The sequence below is a fragment of the Micropterus dolomieu genome, linkage group LG08, assembly GCF_021292245.1.
Source record: "Micropterus dolomieu isolate WLL.071019.BEF.003 ecotype Adirondacks linkage group LG08, ASM2129224v1, whole genome shotgun sequence".
NCBI lineage: Eukaryota > Metazoa > Chordata > Actinopteri > Centrarchiformes > Centrarchidae > Micropterus > Micropterus dolomieu.
In genome coordinates, this window is record NC_060157.1 from 730,481 (window position 1) to 739,778 (window position 9,298).

A 9,298-nucleotide genomic window follows, 5' to 3' on the forward strand; every position below is an offset into this window, starting at 1 on the left:
CTCTGAGCTAGAGTCCAGGTCAAGTCTCAAGTCTCTGAGCTAGAGTCCAGGTCAAGTCTCAAGTCTTTGAACAAGAGTCCAAGTCAAGTCTCAAGTCTCTGAGCCAGAGTCCAGGTCAAGTCTCAAGTCTTTGAACAAGAGTCCAAGTCAAGTCTTAAGTCTCTGAGCTAGAGTCCAGGTCAAGTCTCAAGTCTTTGAACTAGAGTCCAAGTCAAGTCTCAAGTCTCTGAGCTAGAGTCCAGGTCAAGTCTCAAGTCTTTGAACAAGAGTCCAAGTCAAGTCTCAAGTCTCTGAACAAGAGTCCAAGTCAAGTCTCAAGTCTTTGAACAAGAGTCCAAGTCAAGTCTCAAGTCTTTGAACTAGAGTCCAAGTCAAGTCTCAAGTCTCTGAGCCAGAGTCCAAGTCAAGTCTCAAGTCTTTGAGCTAGAGTCCAAGTCAAGTCTCAAGTCTGTTGTGGTTATTACAAATGTTGTATCTCCTGCTGCGTTCAGTCCAGGTTGCTAATAGCATAGCTATAAGGAATTCTGTAACTGTAACCTGTTTTTCATTTACAGAGCACAACCATGTAACGTGCAATGCAATTATTGATAGCTTATTAAATACTGTAAGTGAACACACTCCCCAGACTCTTAAATCCATTGTAACATTGACTGAATACGGTAGGGTGGTGATTGCGCATAGATAAGATAATTGCCTTTGGTGTGGGAGGCCTGGGTTCGATTCCCACTGTGACACATCCATCGTTGTGTCCCTGAGCAAGACACTTAACACTTAGTTGCTCCACAGGTGGGCGACCTCTAACATGTATAGCAATTGTAAGTCGCTTTGGATAAAAGCATCAGCTAAATGTAAATAAAACTGTAATGTTGCATAATAAACCTGTAACCTGTTTTTAACTTACAGAGCACAACCATGCAGCCTAATTTACAATGCGTCTACAATTAATGACTTATTATAAGCTTATAAACTACTGCAAGTCAACACACTCCCCAGACTCTCAAACCCAGTGTAAGTTATAACTAAATAAAACTGTAAAGTTACATAGTCAACAATAAAGCTGTAACCTGTTTTTAACTTACAGAGCACAACCATAATGTGCAATGCAATCACTGACAGTTTAAACTACTGTAAATCAACACACCACCAGACTCTCAAACCAGTGTAACGTTATAACTAAATATAACTGTAAGGTTACATGATCAACAATAAACCTGTAACCTCTTTCTAGCCAACAGCAATAATTAACGTGACGGCAGCCAGTGGGACGTAAATGATTACGTTAATCGACCACCACAAGTTTGGCAAGTAAACAAACACTCATTCATCTTTTCATAACGAATGACAGTCGGAGTTAACCTCTCGTCGGTCGTAGCTGAAGCAAGAAGCAACGTTAGATGGCCAACACTGAGCTGTTTACTCACCACAGGTTACTAACCTATTTGCGTTCAGCGCTTCTTTGTTTGGGTCTTGTTTTATGAAGTTTTAAAGTCAAAGTTTATGATGAATGGCGGAGCAGCTGCCGCTGTTTGTTGTCCTTTCTCACGTGCAGCCGCACGCAGCAGATACTACGTGTTATGTAGGCAGGTTATAGGTAACGGAGGGAGGGGATAACAGCACGCTCATCAGACGTTTCCTAAAAATAAACATTGTTCATGAGTCCTGCACCTCGAGTCCGAGTCGAGTCTGAAGTCTTTTGAGGACGAGTCTCAAGTCGAGTCTGAAGTCACTGTGTGTGCGACTTAAGTCGCACTTGAGTCCGAGTCTCTAACTTGAGTCCCCATCTCTGACCACACATTAGCAGGATGCTGGCCTGCGACCCCCTGGCCTATCCCTGATGAAAGCAGTGGTTGTTGTAGCCAACCCGTTCTCGCTCCCATCTCGTCACCTGTCGCTGTTTAACGCCCTGGGTACCCTTTAGCATCGTTTCTGCATGTTAGCAAGAATAAAAATGTAACGTCTGGTTATACTTCAAAATAAAACAAACCAAAACCGTTTGGTCAGGTTTAGGAATAGATCGTGGTTTGGTTTAAAATAACTACGTTAATTATGAAAGTTAAGTTACGTTGCCTCTTGGGAAGTCCTGTTTCTGGCCCACCCGTCCACCCCAACCACCTCCTTACTCTGGCTTTTCTGCTCTTTATACTAGGCCTACTTTTAGCACTTTTAGCGCCAATTTATTTTTTTATTTTTTATTTAGCCTTTATTTAACCAGGGGAAAAGACCCATTGAGATAAAATCTCTTTCAAGGGCGCCTTGGCCAAGAAAGGGAACAGGACAGCGAGTCTAACAGTTCAAACATAAAACAACAGTACAAAATACAATCAATACATTTACCCTTTTAGCTATATACAAATACAACAGTCACAACCTACTATCAAACCATTAAACATTACATTAAAACTTCAAGCAGTAGTTAAAATACATCAATGTAATGCCTGCTCATTCAAGCAGGCACTACATTCAACAGTTCCAAAAGGGACCAGTACCTCCAGCCGGAGGGTCCTTTGCAAGGAGTTCCAAGTTAATGGTGCACAGCATGAGAAGGCAGTTTTTCCCAGCATTGAAGTCACCCTGGGAACTTTAAAAAGCAGCAGCCTGCTGGACTGGGCAGGGCCACCCATAAGGGGGGAAAAAGGGGAAAGCTTTCTGGGGCCCAGCTGCTAGGGAGACCCATGCAGTCCAGCACTAATGATGTTCATCCTAAATACAAGCCAAGACCAAATTTTATTTTGAACCAAAATACTTACCATAACTTATTAAAATAACAAAAAAATTCCATATATTTAATGTTTCTTTAGAAAATATAGCCTGTTTCATAATGAACCCCTCCCCTCCTGAAAATGGGTAATATTTGTTGTACTCAATGTCAGAACATCAAAAGTACACCGCATGCGGCAGGCCATGTCTGTGTTTATGTAGGAGATAGAGAGAGACAGCATGTGTTGACATGAGTAAAGGAGATTTACGGAGGGCCCATTTACTGGTCCTTTTCAGGAGCCTAGTCATTTCTTTGGGCAGGCCTGGGATTGGATATGATGACTACTGACCGCAAAGCTGAGGAGGCTATTAATATTATGTGGTAATTTGCAAACGAGTGCCTTATAAATAAAAATACACAAATGTAGCTGTCTCCACATAGCTAATGATGGCCATCCCACCATATCATATAATCTGCAGTGATGTGTTCGCGATTCAGCAAGTGTAATAAAACGCAACAATGCATGGTATGCAGAATCAAGTTTCTTTAACAATTGTGAGGCCGCATGCATATACAGCAGGTCCCCGTAGTAAAGTACCGACAAAATGTTAGACTGGACAAGTTTCTTCCTAAGCTAATTTATTGTCCAGTCAAATACCAAGATATTTATTGCAAGTTACCCTTTCAATGACGGCACCATTTAGTGTGCAAAGGGTAAGGTTCTCCTGAGAACAAGCTCTAGTGAATGTCATGAACTTGGTTTTTATGGGTATTTAAGAGTAACTTGAGGTTGTGTAATGACAACTGCAATGCAGAGAACGCAACCTGAAGCTCCGTGACAGCCTGAGCCAGGGTGGGAAAACATGTATATATAACTGTGTCATCTGCATAGAGATGCAACTTGGCTCGATGCAAATGTTTTCCCTTATTATTTACGAAAATTATCTCAAGGGGTTTAGACATGTGATTTTCAATACACTCTGAGATTTATCAGTCAGATAGTTTCTAAACCAATTCACAAGCTCTGTATCAAAACCCACATTAATTAGACTGGATGACAGTAAGTCATGTTCGACTCAAACAAATAATGCAGCACAGTGCTGTTTTTCATCAAGAGAATGTGTTAGAAGCTGGCCAAGATGACTTGGTAGTGGGCTCCACAGGGAAGCCAGAACCCGGTCATGACTCCAGAACACACCTCTACTGGGGCCTTTCGACCGAGTATACGTCCCAGAGACCCTCATGTGGATCTTCCTCCAGCAGAGAAGGTGGGACGGGCTTGGAATGTCAGGAAGTCCAGGCGATGAGGCCTGAAACTGTGAAACTACAAAATAAACTTAAATACTGCAAACAAAATCCAGAAACTCGTACTGAGACACTTTGTTCACACAGGCTTGATGTATCCTGTGCACCCTCTCCCAGCTGTGACAGAGCTGAGAACAGAGAGCAGCAGAGTCTAGTTCAGTTGAGCTGGCTGTAGCATCTAGTCAGGAAAATGTTTGTGTGTTGGGGATATATGAAATATTTAAAATGTCTAAATAATAAGTAAAATAATAACTCTCCTGTCTGAATTGCAGCTCTGCTGACAGCGGTCCAGCGATGACAAATTAGGCAACAGAGACGTATTTTAGTTGGTTATAACTTCCTGTCTAAGTGTTCTCATTCTTTGTCCTCATGTCTTGTTTTTTCAGTTATACATTTGTTTGCACTTTACTTCCCGTGTTATTTTGAAGTAGTTCTGCCTCTTGTGTCTTTCATTGTTTTTCACCTGTGCCTCCTTGTGCCCCCTCTCCGTTTGTGTATTTAAGCCTCTGTCTTTGTTCTAGTTGTTGTCAAGATCATTTTCTTTATGTCATCGCATGTCGTCGTCGTTCCCTGGATTGTTCTGTGATGTGTGGATTAACTTTTTGCCTTCTTCGCTCAGTGGATTTCTGTTTCTTCTCGTTTTCCCTGGACTGCCTGTAAGTCACCATCACAGGTTTAAATAAATATCACTAACTGCACCAGCTCGGCCTCAGTGTCTACGCTTTACAAATACAACAGAGCATTGTGGATTCTAAGTTAATGATTTTTATCAAAGAAGTCAGGATGTGTAGCTGTATGCCTGTTTTATATGACTGAAACTCATATTTTCTTGGTTAAAACACGTCTGCAGTGTTAGTAACGTCACCTACGTACCTAACATAGCTGACGTTAGCAACGTAGCTAATGCTATTTAGGTACGCGATGTCGCATATTAATGACGTAATGTAACTTACTGTTATGCAACCTAAATAAAAACCAAAAATTAATGTTGTTTTATTATTTTTCAGGGACCAACTCACCACCTTAGTGTCGGACTTCCATGGCTTTTTATACCCCACACTTGCTGTTTTTACCTGTAACAATAGGCATAGAATGACACACATGCGAAAAGCAAAAAATACGTAGGAAGACCACGTGAAAATGACGTAACAAATCGGCGTGTTATTCATGCAACTTTTGATGATACTGACTGCTGACCCAGGACTTTCACAAAGGAGAACGGCGTTCAAGTCACGTTAAACCAAGTAAATGTAGAGTTAAAGCTAAGTTAGATAACATTATTAACTTCCCTCATGTGATTTACGTACCTCTACTTACTTTAACTCAATCGACGACCTTTTCCTGACCCTAACCATTACTTGGTCCTTGTCTTGCCTAAAACTACAACCTATTTACACAACCTTTTCAACGCGTTTAACGTCATGTGGTTTTGAACATCCTGTCCAGTCTGTCACTGGACTGATACGGAAATACTCACATGTCGTTTTGGGACACTTGCTTTTTAGAGCATCATGAGAAACTCTTCTACAGTACAATACTACAGTACTAACATAGTACTGTACCACAGTAGTACAGTAGGAAGGAGTATTTATTATCTCCAGTCTCCTGAGGGATTCTCTCATCAATAGCTCTTTGGTTACTGTGGTGTGGGGAAACACATGCACGCCATGCACACGCACACTCACACTCTCTCTCAGGTCCATTAGTGTTTCTATCTGTTCGCTGTCATATGAAGCTTAATGATCACTTCATCATCTGCAGTGTGTGAGTGTGTGTGTTCGCTCATGTCTATCTTTCTGAGGACCATCTTGAGTTTTTGACGTCAGCAGTTTGGATATTTTCTCCAGTGGGGGTAGAAGAAGAAGTACTCAGATCTTTTACTTCTGTAAAGGTTCTAATACCACAGTGTAAAAATACTCTGACTCAATACTCAAGTAAAAGTCCTGCATTTAAAATCTTACTTAAGTAAAAGTACATAAGTCTGAGCATCAAAATACAGGGCTAGTTACAGTACTCATTATGCAGAACTGTCTATTTCAGAATAATCTGCACCATATTACTGGATTATTAATCATGTGTTCATTAGTTTAATGCTGCAGCTCATTTTAATGACTTTTTAAAGATATAACAATAATTCATCATCTGTTAGTTGATTGTATTTAGTATTTTAATAATCTGAATCAACAAAGTAACTATCAGATGTCTCTGAGATGCAGTGGAGAAGAAGTTAATGTTGCAGAAGACTGAAATGAGTAAAGTACAAATACTCGAGTCTGTTTGAAGGTTCAGATTAGAATCAGGTTTAAATTCCTCCTTCCTTCCGTTTCTTCTCTCCATCCTTTTTATTTGTTCTCTATGTTCGACCTCCCTTTGCGCTCCTCCTCCTCCTCCTGTCTTTCCTTTTTTCTTCCTCCTCGACATGTTCCACTCCTTCTTGACCTCCACTTGACATCACACGCCTCCTCCTTCACCTCCTCTTTGTGCCAGCCTCTCTGGGTGTAATACTCTGTTCATCCAGCAGGAGGCAGTAGAGCTCTGTTTACTGGCTGAAGGATGACATCATCCAGAGAGGATTATGGGAGAGAAAAAGGAGAGCTGGATTTATGAAAAGGACAGAAATTACTCAGATTATTCTGCCTGTCAGTCAGACAGAAGGAAGGAAGGAAGGAAGGAAGGATAGAACAATAATGTCAGACCAGAAACTGATTTTACTTTGGAAGAATTTGGATGTAAATCAGACCTCAGAATCTGTATTTACAGTTTACAACATATTCATTAATTAAAATATTTTATAATTCTCTTTTAATTCCAAATGCAGCAATAATTAACATTCAGTATCATAAGAACTGTTGAAGCTCAGCCACCGATCTTCCTTTCAGGGGACTGATATAGATCTATAGATGATTGATAGATGAACCACTTTAATCATTGCAGTCAAATCACTCTTCAGAATCATAAAGCAAAACAAACACCACAAAGAGAAAACAGAAAAACAGACAGAACTAAAATCTTGAAACTAGAAAGAAAACTAAAAATACGCAAAGATAGTACTTGCTAATATTCACTGTATATGTATGTACAGTGAATATTTACCCTACTGTTAAATATACAGAATGAAAGCAAAGATCAAAATAAGATTTGGCTGTTGAGGAGGCATTTCCTTGGAGGGTCGCCACAGTTAGGTACTGGGATGAAATCCTCACAGCCAGTGTCAGACCTTATGCTGGTGCAGTGGGCCCTGGGTCCCTCCTGGTGCAGTGGACCTTGGTTTCTTCCTGGTGCAGTGGGCCCTGGGTCCCTCCTGGTGCAGTGGACCTTGGTTTCTTCCTGGTGTAGTGGGACCATTAGACACCATCCGCCGTCTCATCAGGAGCCCAGACACTGTCAGGAGGGCCGAACACATTTACATTTACTCATTTGGCAGACGCTTTTATCCAAAGCGACTTGAGGAACAACATACAAGCATCAATACAGCACGAGATCTACAACTGACAATAAATGCTAGTAAGAGCTAATAGCATGGAGGAAGTTCATGTTAGAGGTTAGTGCTTAGAGGTTTTATCAGAGGAAGTGTTCTCTGCAGAGTTTTCAGGAGCTTCTTGGAGTCAGAGAGGGACGCCCCTTCTCTGATGGCGTGCGGCAGCTCGTTCCACCATCGTGGCGTCACAGATGAGAACAGGGACTGAGGTCGCTTTGTGTGAAGGGATGGCAGAGCCAGGCGGCGTTCGTTGGAGGAGCGCAGTGGCCCAGAAGGAACGTAGGCTTGGATTATTGAGTTTAGGTAGATGGTTTAGAGCCACCTAAATGCCCTAATACAAGCCTACGTTCCTTCTGGGCCTCCTCCCCCGAACACACCGCTGAGTCACATGATGAGCTGCCCTGATGAAAGTCATCCGGTTGGATCAGCTGTGGTTTCAGTTCCTTACTTTGATTGTTGTTGTGATTTTGAATCCAGCCCTCAGTCGGTTGGTGATTTTCATTTTTATTGTAGGCGGTAGGTGGATGTTGAAGTTGGTCAGAGTGGAGCTCATTTGAACTTCTTCAAAAACCTTTGGTAGTTTAATCTGTAACTATGGATCACATGTTTTGTTTGTAATGTCTTTATTATTAAAAGTATTAAATTAGCTAATGCTGTCGGATAAATGTGGTGATGGAGAAGCAGATAAATATTTAAGTAAACTACCCCAAAATTGTATTAAAGTACAGTTGTTAAGTAAAGTGGTTTAATGGAACATGTTGATTTATTTCTCCTATTAGTGAAAATTACCGGAGCGAAAACCAACATGTTGGAGTGTTTCTAACTGCAAACAGTCGACTCGCTGACTTTTTATTGTAATTATTATTTATTATTAGTAGTATTTTATTGTATTTTTATTTTGTTTTGTATTTTATTTTGACAGAAACAACAAACCACTGAGCGAAAAGAGTGAAAGAGGTAAATCCTGTCTGTGAGTCCAGCAGCAGGATTATGAACAGCTTAATACAGAAGCTTAGTGACACACACACACACACACACACACACACACACACACACACTATCTTCATGGGGATTGACATAATGCAGTCCCTTACCCCATAACCCTGATGGTGTGTTCCCACAGAAAGTGAAGCAAAGTTTCGTGTGTAAATGCAATCTGTGAATATTCACCTTTAATCTTTTTTACTACAGAACCCAAAAATACATTTTACTGTGATTTAATTGCAATTCCTAAAAATTATGCTGACATGATGCTGATTTGATAAAAATATGAATTCGTGCTTTGTCAGATGACAAGCAAGTAACCTTTAAAATGGTTGTATTCTAAATGGAGATTGGCTCAATCAGGGCTATTCTAACTTGTTTCATAGTAAAGTCCAACGACACCTGGAATCAAGTTGCAGACAAAACTTTTCCGAATTTATCAGGGAGTTCAGCTTCCTCATTCAACATGCCAAAAGGAAGTGGACGAGTAAAGGAGGCACAGGAGGAGGTGAAGAATGCGACAAAAGGAAGTGGACGATTAAAGGAGGCTGAGGAGGAGGTGAAGAAGAAGGCGACAAAAGGAAGTGGATGAGTAAAGGAGGCAGAGGAGGAGGTGAAGAAGAACGCAACAAATGGAAGTGGATGAGTAAAGGAGGCAGAGGAGGAGGTGAAGAAGAAGGCCACAAACAGAAGTGAAAAAGGAATGGAAGCAGAGGAGGAGGTGAAGAAGAAGATGACGACAAAAGGAAGTGGACGAGTAAAGGAGGCAGAGGAGGAGGTGAAGAAGAAGAAGGCGACAGAAGGAAGTGGAGGAGGGAAGGAGGCAGAGGAGG